We start from the raw sequence: 16,433 nt of genomic DNA, 5'->3' as shown, positions 1-16,433 counted from the left end.
TCAAATAGCAAAAAGGTGATAGACGTTGAAACTTGGAGATGGTTCATGGGTTTGTTTTACTTATGTCTCTGTTTAGAATGTGTAATTGTCTATTAAAAAAAAGGGCTTTTTAAAAAGTAAACGAAGGAGAGAGAGAGAGCCCAAGGTGCATTAGCTCATGTACACACACACACTCGTGCACACATGCACCCATGCACATGCACATCATGATGTTTATACCTTACATCATGTTCCAGTCTCCTTCCAGAAACCGAACTCACCTGGAAGCCAACTGCAGAGTAGTCTGGGAAACTTGTCCTACTGGGATTAGCCCATGTCAAGATCAGCAGGGCAGGAGATGGGAAAAGAAAGGATCTAAAGCAAAGAGACTGGCAGATCCTCACCCAGGACAAATGAGGCAGTGACTTTCTCCCTGCCATGTACACAGAGTCCTAGATAGAACTTCCTGTTGCTTACTTTGATTTTTCTGAACCCCTCAAATGTACCCTCTATCTATATCTGACTTTGTTGCTATGAAAGTGGGATTGGAACACACAGTTTGATTATTTGACTCAGCCTCTGCTACACTGAATCTTTGGACACTGCAATGTCCATATAACACACCAGTTGAAATCTTTACCTTGCATAGAGAGTAAGGAATTGGGCAAAGAATGATGTAATTAAAACTTTGGCCTGTTGCATAGTAACGGTCTTTGGCACACATTTATTGCATTTAATTAATAATAAAAAACATACTCACATTTTTAAAAAAATTATTTAGAAAGAAAGAGTGTGTGTGAGCAGGGGAAGGACAGAGAGAGAGAGAGAGAGAGAGAGAGAGAGAGAGAGAATTCCAAGCAGGCTCCACAGTGTCAGCACAGAGCCCAATGCGGGGCTTGATTCCACAAACCCTGAGATCATGACCTAAGCCAAAAATCAAGAGTTGGACATTTAATTAACTGAGCCACCCATTCACCCCAATACTTGAGTTTTTATATGTTCAGCAATGAAGACTGAAAATTAAAACATAGCAAAATGGGGATATATGTAATTATTTGAATTAACATATAAAATATTACTATCATATTGGAATCTATCTGTACTGATTTTGTATTAATAAGTGGGTACTTGATTCAAAAATCTCAGAAGAAGGTGGGATTTTTGGTTTTTCTTTTTTGAAGACAGTGGGTTTTTATAGTAGAAATAACACTTTTCTAACCATGAAAACCATAAAGTCTCTTTTAGGGCATCCTGTATGGTTGTGTGGGTAATGTACTTTCTGAATCGCCTACCTACGAGAGCATCTTTCTCTTAGTCACACAAAGATAGTCTGCTAACAACAGGCCTGATCTACCAACACTGATATTATCAGGGGGAAAATATTGCAAGCAGAAATTTCATGGTCTTCACTACAGAATTTTGTCTCTTGGTATCCATATCAGGATTCTAAGAGGCCCTCTTGAAGAATATCTTGGCTCTGAGCAGGAGAGAGCTACATGCTGACTTTAGATGTTCAGGTTTGCCTATTTGCATTTAGCCCAAGAATATTTATTTATCTTTACTCCTTTCTTGTTAATATTTGTTAATCCTTTGTGTAATAGTAAAACCTTCAATTATATAGAGATCAAGATAGGGATCAGAATGCGTGTTTCTATTCCCAAATGATTAAGACTATGGCATGTTCTCAGTGTACATGTATTAATGTGCCTTTATATTAATATATAAATTGCGTATTTTACAGAAGCTGAGGTATTTTAACAAAGATTAAAGAAACTCACATAAGTCCCAATTTAAAATTTTTAAAATACAGTGTGACTTATTTATACAAAGGCAAAGCCATCTACACATTGAGAAAACGATTGTCCGATCAGGTCAAAATGGATAGGTTTTGAGGAATGGATGGCAGTATTAAGCAGCAGTGAAGCTTGCAGGTGTTGGCATCAGACTGGATCAAAGCCCAGACCTAGCACAGCCTTAAGTAAACTGGTCAAGTTTTCTAACCTTTCTGTTCCTCCGTGCTATGAAATGTACCAACCTATAGAGAGGTTTCTGTGAAGATCAAGTGTAATGGATGTAAGCGTGTAAAGCCCTTAGAACAGTGCGTGACAGATAGCACTTAAAAAAAAAAAAAAAAAAAACCTCTTATTATTAAAGATCATTTTTATTAAAAAAATGCCAACTTTTTTCTTTAGTTATCATTTGTTTTCATGTTCAAATTAGGGGAATACTTATTTTTCCTCCTAGACTTCCTTACCCTTGTTCACCTTATTAGCCCATTACCTCTCTATCCTGATGCTCTGAGAACTGTTCTTGAACTGTTCTGAGATAAGGTTTTTTTTTTTTTTTTTTTAATCCTAACATCTGGGCATGTAGATGTTTTTATCTCTTGTTTGTATATTCCTCATTTACTCCTTTTTTTCACATTCCTAAAAAAATCCTACTTATTGGTAGTGTATATTCCCTTTGTCTGAGGATATTAGAAAACAACGCGGCAAAGTGCAGTGGAATTGAGATTTGGCTATGTGTCTCTGTAGCTCCACCCAGTTTTAAAGTCTTTGAATCTCTGAAATTGAAAATTCAGAAATTTGAATGGGTGATGCACTTGAAATCACACAGGAACACACTTTTTCCCACACCCCCTTTCGGGGTGTGTGTATGTATGTGTGTGTTTACTCAGCGTGTGTATACTTTCTACTTTCCCATCTGCCATCTGCTTTAGCACCAGCCTCGCTAGCTGTTCTGTGTCCAGAGTACTTTAGCCTTTTCATTATGGAAGAGAAAGAAATGAACTAATATGAGAAAGAAAATCCTTCCACCAACCGCTTCCACCTCGCTTTTTGTTTTGTTGTTTCTAAGCAAGTTTCTTGCCATTTACCTTTGCATTTGCATTGCTTATTGATTGGCAATTTTAAAATTGTTTATTGTGCTCTTTTGTTTCACTGTTCAAGAGCTAAAACAAAAGCTACCAGGCCCTTCGAGGTACACATTTGCATGCGGTGAGCGTTGCCCGAGGAAAAAGTAATTGCTAATGCATATTTATGTGGCACAAATTTGCCATTTGTTTATGCATAAAATTATCAATAGTGCAGGGCGGCCCAGCCGTAGAAAATGGTGACCTTTTTAGCTTAATAAATAGAAATCAGCTGTTATTGTGAAGAGATCAGCCATTTATTCTGTGTTGAGGGACATTGCCGGGAAAATGCAGATTGGGGCTGGCAATATCATTAAATGGAAGGCCAATGACCCTTTCGGTAGAGTCTATTATACTTTATCTAATAGGGGATAAATGGCTCTGGTTGGCAATTGGAATAAAGAACAACAGTTTTTTTTTTTTATTTCAAACTAATTTTATAACTATATGGATTTTAAGCCAGTAAAACTGAACAGGGAATCTCAGTCTGACCTGTTGCTAGAATTCTCTCAAAAAGTATCTGTTTTCAAGTTGCTTTTCTTGTTCATTATTCTTTATTCTGATTTGTACCCATTGAAACAGAGTAAGTCAAATGATGTTTTTTCAGGAAAATAGATCTTCCTTTAGTTTTCAGTTTTTAGCTCTCTTTTTCCTTTCTTTTTTACCTTTTTTTTTTTTTTTTTTTTTTTTTTTTTTTTTTTTTTAACCATACTTTTATCTTTGCATTGCAGGCATCTGTGTTTTGCAGGGTTGTTCTCTATTTGATGTCTTAAAAAAATATTAAAAGTAGAAGATGCTCTCTAAATAAAGTTACTAATAGATTATAAGTGGAGAGTTTTTTATTAAGCTAAACGTGATACTTTCTAAATGATAATAATGGTATTTGGAGCAATTATGTGGGTCCTTTGGATTAAAGAATATTCTGTAGATATAAAACCTTCTCATTAGTATATATAGATTTTCTTAATATATAAAAAAAACACAACAGAAAGTCATGTATCTTTTTTGGTTGTTTTACTGGTGCATCTGATAGATGAAATGCCCTCAGTCTCCCCAGAGCTCATTTATGATTGTGGTTTAATGTGGTGTAATCTCACAATTATGTTTACTTGGCTAACATCTCTTCGGTACGTTATGAGCACTTCTGCCTTTCAGGATTTTTTATCTAGTTTTTTCAGTCATTATAGAATTCACTCTTAAATGGAAGTTGTGTGTGTGTGTGTGTTTTTTAATAATATGTAATATTTGATGCACTCAAACTTTTATGTAAGTTGTGAAACCTGATAATGGAACCGGAGACCTGCAAACCCCACCTCGGAACATGGTAAACTCTAGGAGGCTACCTCCATGCTCCTCCCTGATTGTGTTTCTTCATGCAAGCGGGCCTCACCAGGTTTAAAGTTTTTACAGTAGAGGTTTGCAGCCACCAATCTTTCCCTCCTGCTGCACTTTAGGATGACAGTGCATTCTGCAGCATGTCACCAGAGTGACTGAGTAACCTTTTACTGGCAGAAATGGGTCTGTTGTTCCTTTTTAAAGTAGAGGGTGTAAATAGGATTCAGACACTAGGGTACATTAGTCCATAAAATGAATATATTTTTTATGTCATTTATAAGGTATTGATTTTAGGTCCATTAGATTCACAGTCCCTAGTGGGAGAAAAAACAATGATTGAATGGGTAGGTTGGAATTCCAGAAGGAAGCACAGCAGCAGTGATTAACCCCTTCTTCTTCAACTCCCTGCCCCTATTATTTAACATGGTGGAGTAGCCGAGAAGGACTCTGAGGGAGAGGGACAGTTTGTTATCTGTCTTTTGTATGCTTTACGAGGGTTCACAAAACAAATTTCAGCTGGATTATTATTGTCTCTGAATGTGATACAGCAGATCAGTCTGGGTTGTTAAGAGTTGCCCCCATTTTTGTATAAGATTAGTTTTTAAGTTGATGAATGCATTTTATTTTTATAAAACCTAGAGCATAAGTATTAGTAATTTAAGATATTGTTTAGGGAGATTATAGAATACAAAGGAATCAAGCTTACATTCTTTTTAAAGAAAACATTTTTATTCTCAACTCTAAGAAAGGAGAGTTCATTATGGCATCATGTCAGTTATGCCCTTACTTAGGCAAGTTTTAAGTAATATTGGTGAGAATGGCCATCAGAGTAATGTTTTAAATAGGATGTTTCCTGTTCCACAAATGCATAGAAAATTATTGGTTTATACAAGCCTCTTTTCTGATAAAAGGATGACTGAAATATCATTTCACTTCTATGTGCAGAGCACTCGTAATAATTCTAGTCAATTTTACCCAACTAATGTTACAACCACCTAAAAGGAATTTTCTCTTAGGTTGGTTTGGCAGTTACATTTTCATTCTTATACATGAAAAAAAGTTACAGTATAGGTAGGAAATTTTTAAAAATTCTAATTATATTTTCAATCATCTGATGTAGTGATATGTTATGGTTGAATAAAATTATGCCAACTAAAGTCTGACTTTCTCAAAAATTGACCTGACATAATATGGTATCAACAAACATTTTGAGAATTTTATATTTTAATTCAAGTTTGTCAAGTTCTGTAACAAAAAATGTAAAAATACAGGCTCCCTCTTGTGGGTAAAATTACCACCTGTATATTTTTGTGTTGCCAACATATAAGATATGGCAAAATTTCTATTTCATTTTTAAGTAAATTCTACTCTATAGTCTATTTATTTGGTCAGATGTGACATTTCACTTCTTGAAAAAAAGTAGAGTTGGAATACTTTTTTAGTAAATTTTTTAATGAAAAGAAATGAGTTTTTTTTAAATTAATGGACTATGTATAGACAAGCTTTGTTTTACTGCAGCAGCATAATTTCTGATATTCAAAATTTGTAATAACTTTCCTCATTTCGGAATACTCTCCTGTGGAATAATTAGCACACTAATGATACAATGTGGAGTCTTGGTCAGTGCGGTGACTTTTGGATTTCTGTGTTTGTAAAAGTTCTGGTACTGGAATGAAGTAAAATCCCTCCCTACCCATCATGTTTCACGTAGATACAATACAGTAATAAACCTGCTCAAATGCCATTAATCTTGTAATCAAAACTGAATAATCAATGGTCTAGTAAGAATGAACACTGAAGCATTATTCAGCTCTCCCTGAATTGAACTAATACTGGAGACACTGAGCTGGGGCAGAGGCTGTGGCTACATCACCATGTATGGGTTCCCTGCTTTCAGAAGTCTGATTCCTAGGAATTTCAACTGAGTAGCAGAGGCAATTTCCTTTTCTTTCTTTCTTTCTTTCTTTCTTTCTTTCTTTCTTTCTTTCTTTCAGTTTAGTTATTTATTTTGAGAAAGAGAGAGTTTGTGTGAATGCTGGAGGAGCAGAGAGAGAGGGAGAGAGAGAATTCCAAGTAGGCTCTGTCCTGTCAGTGCTAGTTATTTATTTTGAGAAAGAGAGAGAGAGTTTGTGTGAATGCTGGAGGAGCAGAGAGAGAAGGAGAGAGAGAATTCCAAGTAGGCTCTGTCCTGTCAGTGCAGAGCCTGATGCAGGGCTTGATCCCTGGAACCATGGGATCATGACCTGAGTCAAAACTAAGAGTTGGAGGATTAACTGACTGAGCCAGCCAGGCACCCCAATAGCAGAGGCCATTTCTGTCTAAACTGGGGACACTGGTAATCAAGCCAGAGCTATATTCACTCATGAAAATGGCAAGAGCAGTATTTCTGAAGCTGAGCTTGGCAGCACAGTCCTAGAGATATATAGCAAGAAATGTGAATGCAGAGATACCTGAATAACTCCCACTAAGCAGTTATGGTGCTGACTGTCGTTGTCATACATTTGAATGAATGAATGTCATTCATTCAATGTCATTCATTCAGTGTCATCAAATATCATACATCTGAATGGAATCAAGGAAAAGGCCTGTGAGGACACTTGAAGATCTCTCATAAATCATTCTAAGAAGTAAGAATTTATCTTAATGTTGCCTGACCTAAAGCATCTGTAGGATGTTTACATGAAAATCAGCAAAATGAACAACTTCTGAGGGGATTAATATATATGTGTATATACAGATAACAATATATGTATGTATACAGATAACTATATATGCACATATGTTTTTAGATTAATTCTGGCAGCATTAAACAGTGTCAAATTAATGCCTCTTTTCCCACAATGATTTTATTATATTTATATATTTTGTATACATTTATGTAAGTATACATGTACAGATTTACTTTGAAAACCTTAGGAAAAAACCTTGAAAATTCTCTACTTCCAAAAGTTCTATGTTGATACATTTATTAAGATGGAACAATACATTGTTTTTTCTTAAACATCTTTTTATTAAAAAAAATTTAATGTTTATTTATTTTTGAGAGACAGAACGTGAGTGGAGGAGGGTCAGAGAGAGAGGGAGACACAGAATCTGAAGCAATCTCCAGGCTCCAAGCTGTCAGCACAGAACCTGATGTGGGGCTCAAACTCATGAACTGTGAGATCATGACCTGAGCCGAAGTTGGACACTTAACTACCTGAGTCACGCAGGCACCCCTAAACATTTTTTTAATGTTTATTTATTTTTGAGAGAGAGAGACAGAGTGTGAGCAGGGGAGAGGCAGAGAGAGAGAGGGAGACACAGAATCTGCAGGAGATCATGACCTAGCTGAAAGCAGATGCTTAACCTACTGAGCCACCCAGATACCCCATGGAACAATGCATTGGTAATGGTGTTTTATTTTTTCTAGGATTCCTCTTGCTGATGACACAATTCCTGTGTGAATCTGTTTACAAGATTCTGAAAGCTGAACAGAGAACTTTGGCACTGCACTGGGTAGGAAAAAGGTATATTCATAAAATACAGAATGCACACCTTTGAAAAATCGATTAGTACACTTGCTATTTCACAAAACTGGAAAGTTTATATGCCTTCTCTTATTTTTTTAATTTATAAGTAAAATACATGATGTATGCATAGAAAACTATAGTACATAATCTTTTATATTCAAATGATAACTGGATTTGTAATTATAATTTGGAAACTCATTATGAAGGTAATGTCTAAACTAGCAGATGATAGCAACATTTCTTTTAGTTTTCTTAATGAGATAAACTTTTCTTGAAGGTGTGGAAGCTTTTTGTCTCCATTGAAAAATGGAGAAACATTAAAACATTTGTTCCTGCTTTTTTGTTGTTGCTACAAAGGAAATATTTTGGGTCACAATGGGTAGGTCACACATTTTATAAAAATTTCCATTGGCTATTAAATACCCTGGGGTATGCTTTTGTAAACACACATACAAAAATGCAATTTTGCTCAGGCCAAACAGATATTTTTCGGTTTGCTTGGCAGAAATATTTAGTGGGCATCTATCTGTGAGTGCATTTATGAAATGCTTGTTTGTCTTTTCAAAAAAAGTTACACTCTGGGAACAGGAACTGAAAGTTTGACCACAGACCCACACTTGAAAATCCTTTTATTATCCCCTGGCTGACTATCATGTGGGTGACATCAGAAAAGGTTGGAGGTAAGGGAGCCTTTGTTTAGAAGTTTGTCACGAATAAGATGGAAAAGGAATTCTTTTTTTGTTTTTCCTAAAATGAATTATGGAAAAATAATCTTTTTGCATAGAGGACTAAAACTTATTTGCTAATCGACTCTTAAGGTCTTATGACTTATGTTTGTAAAACTTCAAGATGCAAGTTTATTTGTGAAAACTGTTAGAATCAATTGTGTTGGTTAACTTCTTTAAAAATTAATTGTTAAAACCTAAGTAATATCCTTAAAGTATCTATAAATAAGACTTCATATTTTCATAGACAAATCAAACAATATAATATGGAAGAAAGCATAGTGAGTAATGGATTTTTATGCTAACAGAAGTGGAATAGGTCACAAATGGATTATTGCAAATATGAAACTTGTGTAGTTTTACAAGTGAAAACACCAATATCAATACAATTAAAAGGCAAGTGTAAACCTGGGGCTACTTCTAATAAATATAGTGAACATCACATGTAAACAGGTTCTTAGTATCAGAAGGCACTAACATCTTAATTTAAAAGAGAAAATGTAAGGGGGCGCCTGGGGGGCTCAGTGGGTTGAGCGTCCGACTTCTGCTCAGGTCATGATCTCATGGTTTGTGAGTTCAAGCCCCGTGTCGGGCTCTGTGCTGACAGCTCAGAGCCTAGAGCCTGCTTTGGATTCTGTGCCTCCCTCTCTCTCTGCCCCTCCCCTGCTCACGTTCTGTCTCTCTCTGTCTCTCAAAAATAAATAGATACTAAAAAATAAATTAAAAACATAAAAGATAAAATGTAAGAACAAATAATGAGGAATACAATTCTAATGCAGTATGCTAATAAGAGAAATGCAGAGTTACGCTCTACTTACTATCTAACCAATAAAAAAAAAAAACGGTTTGGAAGGATAATGTTGTAACAAGAATGTGGGGAGATGGGTACTTTTAATAATGTTGGGAAAAGGTTATATTTGTTCAACTTTTCAAGAAGTGATTTGGCCATCTCTGATATGAGCCTTAAATGTTTCCAAAGCATTCTACGTAAAATTTCCACTAGTTTGGAAATGATTTGATTAGAAGTCATCTGAAATAGTTAAAAAAAAAAGTAGACATGTGTATTTCTCTTTGCGAAGTCTGTGAAGTCTGTGTAGGCAGTTCAGAGCTGGTTGGATGGTTCCACGGTCATGAGGGACCCAGATCCTTCGTCTCTTGCTCTGTTACTCTGAACACGGGACTGTTACCTAGTGTTTTAGAATGTCCAGAATTGGTATTCCAGTAATCCTGTCCCTAGGCTAGCAACAAGAAGGAAGTATCAGTAGGAGAAGATCATGCTCCCTCCCTTTAAGGAAATCTTCTCGAAGGTATTGACATCCCTTCCATTTACATTTCATTGGCTAGAATGTCGTCATAACAACCAAGCCATGCTTAAAAAGGCTGGAAAATGTAGTTTTTATTCTGGGAGATAAGTCTCGAGAAGTTATTACAGTGGAAGAATAGGAGACTGGATATTGGGCCCAATTAACAGTATTTGGCAGTTTCACTTCCAGGAATCTAACTTAATGAAACAATTAAAGAAAGAGACAAAATTTATATAAATATATTTGTTCATTTTCCTATATTTATCATGGGAAAATTTTGAGATTGACTAAATTATCCAGCATGAAGCAGTAGTTGGATAAATTTGAGTACATTTATTTTATACAGTCAATAAAATATTTTTAAAGAATTTTTAAGGACACACGAAATTATGCATAATACAATATTAAGTTAAACAAGTCAGAATCCACATTAAAGATACATTGTGTAACTTTGTGTGTGTGCACACTTATGTACATGCACACACATATACATTCACTTGTATATTGCAAATACATAAAATTGACAGAAAACAATACTTAAAAGTTAATACATCAAATATTATTAGCTCTAGATCATGGAATCATGACCAATTTTGATTTTCTTCATAGTTTACACAATTTTTTGAATAAGTATGATTTGATATTAAAATTTGAGACGTAGAAGACATATGAAATTCCAAAAGGCTTATATGTTGCCTAATGTTCCTGTTAATAAAAATACTAAATATGTCTATTCAAGGAGAGATGAAACAGCTTAGCACCTATCCTTTTTGACTTTTTCCTGCAGTCAGGTTGCAATAAGTGTTCCCTTTCAGTAGAGCCATTTGGTCACTCAGAAATCTTGATCATATTGCAGCCAACATGGGTTAGGGCAGATTGAGATACTGTGCTGCAGTTCAGTGGTGTGCGTCAAGCACATGGAAGTTGTTGGTAATCGTGCCTATTTGAAAGGCAAAGAGCAGAACATTTAGAGACTTCTCTTTCTTGTGTATCAGTGAAAGAGGTTGAGTATTGCAGTTCTGGATTAAGAATGTTTCTTTGTGTGTGTGCGTTTAAGGAACTTTTAAAAGTGTTATGTTAACTTAGAATATTAAAGGAGTGAGAATTTAACTCAAAGCTAAATGAAAAATCAAATTAGAGAGCAATTCATGAGAAATCCTTTGCAGAAATTAGAGTGAGAGCATTCCCGCCCCCACGCCCCTCTCACCGCCTCCCCCCTCCCCCCCCCCCCAACCTAAGCTGACTTGACTCTTTAGAACTTACAAGAGAACTATGATGTTGAGAGGCATAGACTTGGGAGACACACTGTTTGAGTTCCTGATTGCACCACTGATGGCTGTCTCTCTTGGGTATGTTCCTTAGCCACCAATTCCTCATGTATGAAATGTAAATAATAATAGAAGACACTGTACCATGCTAATACTTATCACATGGATACTGGTGTAACTGCACTGATTCAGCAATGGTTTAAAGCTGAAACCATTACTGGAGATAGAGTCACTTTGTAAATAATTGAAGTTTCAATTCAATAGGAAAATATAATAATTTAAAGCCTAAATGCCCACAATAACATAATCTCAAAATATATTAAGGATAAATTGCCAAAACAGCAAGGAGAAATAAGCAAATCCACAATAGCATTTTAACCTACTTTTAGTAATTGATGGAATAAAGTGGACAGAAAAAATCAGTAAGGATATAGAGTTGAAAGACAAAAGTAAGAAACTTGACCTCATAGACATATATAGAACCTGGCATACAACTGCAAAACACATATTATTTTGAAGAATACGTGGAAAAGTTATAAAAATTGGTTGTATGCTGAGTCATAAAATAGGTCTCAACCATTTTTAAAAGAATTGGAATTCTACCAATTTCATTAGAAATCAAATTGCAAATAATTTTTAAAAATGTATAGCTAGAAAATAAGTTTCAAAATTCCAGAGAAATCACAATAGTAATTTTAAATATTCTAAGGAAATTGAACTTCTTATATACAACAATTGTAGAATGCGTAAAAGAAGTACTTAATGGGAAATTTATATCTTAACTGTTACGAGAAAAGAGGATAAAAATAAAGAGGCATTTCAAAAAAAGCAAAAAGAAAAACTCAAAGTAATAAACACTAGGAGTGAATTAAAGCAAGAGCAAAATTAACAAAGTGCGAAGTTGTCATATTTCCAAAATATTTGATTCCAGTATTCCAATTCCAAAAATTGATTGTTGTAATAAAAGATGAATAAATTTTCTAGTCCTCTGATGAGACCAGAGAGCAAGTGATAAAGGGCACATAACCAATATCAAGAATGACTGAAGCTATATCACAAGTGTGCAGATATTAAATAGCCAGTAATAAATATTATGAATGTTATATTACCAAGTTTATATTGGTAAATATGAAGAATTGGATGAATGGTCAAATTCCTAGAAAAATACAGTGTAGCAAAATTTACTCAAAAAGAAATGGAGAACCTGAATAGTTCTGTAACCATTAAAGCAACCGAATTCAATAATCAAAAATCATCCTATAAAAAAAATTCCAGACCCAGGTTGCTTCACAGACAAATTCAAGGAAGAAGTAATTCTAATTTTACATAAGTTGTTTTTTAAAAAACAGAAGTGATAATCTCAAACTTACTTTATCAGGTCATGGAAACTTGGTACAAAACTTGGTAAGTATCACTTGAAAAAGTGCATTTACAGGGAAATTCCTCTCATGAATATAAATGGAAAAAAATATCAACCAAATATTACCAAACAAAAGTCATGATCACTGGGACACGTGGGTGGCTTAGTTAAGCATCCAACTTAGGCTCAAGTCATGATCTTACGGTTCATGGGTCGAGCCCTGATGGGGGCTACACGCGGTTGGTGTGGAGCCTGCTTGGGATTGTTTCCCTCTTTCTGACCCTGCTGTGTGCACGCTCTGTCTCTCTCAAAATAAATAAATAAACTTAAATTAAAAAAAAAGAAATGTAATGAAGGATTAAGACATTGCCATTAGATTGAATAGAAGGAAAATGTTTACAAGCTATAGAATTGTGAATATTTATGTATGTTTTCAAATGTGTTGCAATGTTAAAATATCCTTTTGCACATATCAACAATACCCACAAAAGGGCTTAGTTGAGTATCAGATTTTATACTCCATTGAACAAAAATAACACAACAAAAATAAGTACTTTACATAGATGTTGGGAATCCAAGATTTTGCAGAGGTAAATTGAGGATAGTGGTTAGTTAAACCATTGATAGCAGTTATTTTTGCTTTGCTTATCTCCTTCTGCGTTAACATTCTTTTAAAATGTCACTGCATTTATAGTTATTTGCTTTAACCATTTAGCGAGTTAATAATTTGTGATCCTGAATAGTTGTTATTTGTACATGACTTTTGGTCACCTTTCTCTTTTACTTGCAAATAAGCAAGCTCTTTGCTTTAACTATTTATCAAATCCAATCACTTTTTTTCCTCAGTCACCCTAATATAGAGAGTAAAACTCTTTATTGCTTGAAAAAGGAAAATAATCCCAATATATTGCAAATTGTCAAGTGAGTTCTTTATAATTAAAGATTACTTTGCAATATACAATTTTTAAGGCATTTATCCCGACAGGGTTCACTGGCCTTTGAGCATGAGCCACTTTGTTGACAAATCTATCATCTAAATTGTGCAACATTAATGAGAACTCCAAGCAGCACAGTCTTACATTTTAATGTAGGTGGCAGTTTAAGGGAAAAACAACAACAACAACAACAACAACAACAAAACCACCACCAAAACAAAATACTGAATGTGATTGAAGTTGGTTTTAAAAAGGTCTGTCACCTGTGGATAAAAATGTGCATAACTCTGAACACATAGTAATTAGGAAGACTGAAAGGCCGTAGGAAAATCCAACGACCCTTTGAAATATAAACACCAGTTATTATTTTTTAAAAAGGAAGGAGGCACTGATTTGTACATTTATATTAGTACAGGGCTTGTGATACTACTTACTTGTACAACTAATCGTCCATGCTCTACAACCTGACCCACAGTTCTATTGTACCATATGGTAGAACAGATTCAAAGCTGGTCTTTGATTAGAATCCCTTGTTAATTAATAACTCATCATGTGATTATGTATTTCCTGAATGGTATCAAATTTCTATATCTCATTCTTTTTAATAACCCTTTATACATCATTGTAGATCATACTTTATTGTTGCACCTCAGTTTCTGGAATATCTTCATTTTGATAAACTTTCAGCTTAGTTTTCTCAAGTTAATGAAACGTTGTAAGTAACAACACCATGAAAAGCATGCTAACAGCCTATTAAATCTGAGGGCACTATACTTTTTTTTTTCCTACAGTTTATTTTGACAGAGGGATCATGGGCATGCGCATGAGCAGGGGAGGGACAAAAGGAGGGAATCTGTCAGCGCAAGGGGCTCCAACTCACGAACCATGAGATCATGACCCAAGAGCCAAAATCCAGTCAGACGCTTAACCGACTGAGCACTGTACTTGTATCATTTTTTTCCTTAACTCAAACTTATTTGTATAAATGCCTGATTATACTTGATCATCTTCATGCTCTACCTACAAATCTCTAATATCCATCTGAATAGTTTTGCATAAAATTATTAAGCTTATTTTCTGGGTGTTTCGAATGTATGTACATATGCAGTGGAGGAGTTTTATTAGCACAATTTGAATTGCAGAGTTCGTTTCAAAATGTATATCAATTTAAGTAACATAATGCAGTCATGTAGAGATGCTCCATTGTACTGGTCTTGGAACAAGATATTGCTCTTTGAGTAGCTATTGGTGATGTACTTGAAACAGTCCTAAAACATCTGGCAGAAAGTAATGGTCTATGTATAATTCCTTTGGCTATGGCTTTCAGCTTCTGATTGATAAGGAATGATGAATGAGAATCATCCAAAAGTTATAGGAAATTTAGAGTTTATTACTTTTTAAAGTCAGATGATAATATATGTCTTAATAATTTAATAACAATGTTTGATCATTGTTCTCTTATTCAGCAATTGTTTATAATTAAGAGAATTTTTCCTTCCAAGTAAAATAATGGCATGAACTGTTGACCATAAATTTTTTAAATGATGTATATAAGCAAGCCATTGTTTATTTTTGTGTCTTACTTTAGAACACTAAGCAACAGAGAAGCAGTTCTAACAATAATAATTTAATTTGAGAAAAAACCTTGAACCAAAACTGTCTCCATAGAACTTTTTCATAATTAGGTTATACATCTTCTCAATGGAAGAAGTCTTGCCCACGGTCACATTCTGTAAATGAAAATACATTTTGCATAAATTAGTGATGTTGAATTGCTTGGATTCATTATGAAATGTAATAAATATTTCTTAATTTTTAATGTAATTATGAACCATGATTTTTTTTACTTTCCTAGATGATGCATGTATCTCGGCATCTTGTAGAGAATTAAAAAAATTCACCATATTTTATAGTGAATAATTGGTGTTTTAAAATATAATATGATGTGACATGACATAGCATAACATAATATAAACATGATGTTTGACCTGTAATTAGGGAATTTCATTCCCTCTTAAAGCTTTTTGATACAAGTGTCGTTTTAGGCATTTCAAATCTGTGTGAAAGGAATGGTTTAAGGACAATTTTCTAACTATTTAGAAAAAAAGTTAAATTCAATTCCTGTGCCATTACCAATATAAATTCTGGAAGGATTAAAGATTTAAATTTTTGGGGCGCCTGGGTGGCTCAGTCGGTTAAGTGTCCGACTTCAGCTCAGGTCACGATCTCGCCGTCCGTGAGTTCGAGCCCCGCGTCGGGCTCTGTGCCGACCGCTCAGAGCCTGGAGCCTGTTTCCGATTCTGTGTCTCCCTCTCTCTCTGCCCCTCCCCCGTTCATGCTCTGTCTCTCTCTGTCTCAAAAATAAATAAAAACGTTAAAAAAAAAATAAAATGCATAAGATTTAAATTTTTAATAGAAGACACTATAAGAGTATTAAGAGATAGTGTTGGTGAATATTTATGTAAGTGTGGGGAGGGTTAGAAGTTATTTGTAACCATTATACCAAAGGCGGAAGTCACAAAAAAAAATGTTGTTAGGTTTGATCACATAAACATAAAAGCTTTTTGGCTTCTTAAATGGTAAGACTGACAAAACAAGCAAATGAGGAAATGAGAAATATATTTGCAGTATATTAGGTTTAATGATATAAAGTGCTATTTTTGCTAAAACTATTGGAAATGTTATATATTCAATGTATGTAAATAAAATATAACTTAAACTGCTTATAAATTAATAGAAAAGTAGAAAAATAATTTGAATATTCAGTTAATAAGAGGATTCAAATGGGGATTAAACATATCAAATGTTTGATTTTTGTAAAATTCATGAAATACAAATCAGTTGAGATAGTTCATTTAGCAAATTAGAAAAGATGAAAAATGCTGCAATAACCAATGCAGACAAGATTGCAGTGAGATTAGGCCTGTCCTTGACTGAGGCTGGTGGTGTCATTTGCATCCCTGCACCAAAGATTCATTTCACACAGTACGCATTAAAATCAGTTAATGTTGACGTTTGTGCTTCTAGGAAGTTAGCTAACGTTTCATATATGGTGTTTATAGTAACATAAAATTGGAAACAATCAATATATTAAAATTGGCTCT

The 16,433-nt window shown here is 34.5% G+C and overlaps 1 protein-coding gene across 9 annotated transcripts in view; it reads left to right on the top strand.

Moving 5' to 3' along the window:
- SOX5 (SRY-box transcription factor 5) overlaps positions 1–16,433 on the top strand; it is a 930,253-nt gene that overhangs the window by 195,374 nt on the left and 718,446 nt on the right. For 7 of the 9 annotated variants that reach the window (XM_042991948.1, XM_042991946.1, XM_042991945.1 and 4 more), the window contains one exon: positions 7,638–7,734. The gene's annotated coding sequence lies outside the window, so the exon portion shown is untranslated. The remainder of the gene's footprint in view (positions 1–7,637; positions 7,735–16,433) is intronic. The other 2 variants (XM_042991954.1, XM_042991952.1) reach the window with 1 other exon arrangement.

Source organism: Panthera tigris, chromosome B4 (assembly GCF_018350195.1).
Source record: "Panthera tigris isolate Pti1 chromosome B4, P.tigris_Pti1_mat1.1, whole genome shotgun sequence".
NCBI classification, from domain to species: domain Eukaryota; kingdom Metazoa; phylum Chordata; class Mammalia; order Carnivora; family Felidae; genus Panthera; species Panthera tigris.
This window is presented reverse-complemented; position numbering and strand designations above follow the sequence as displayed.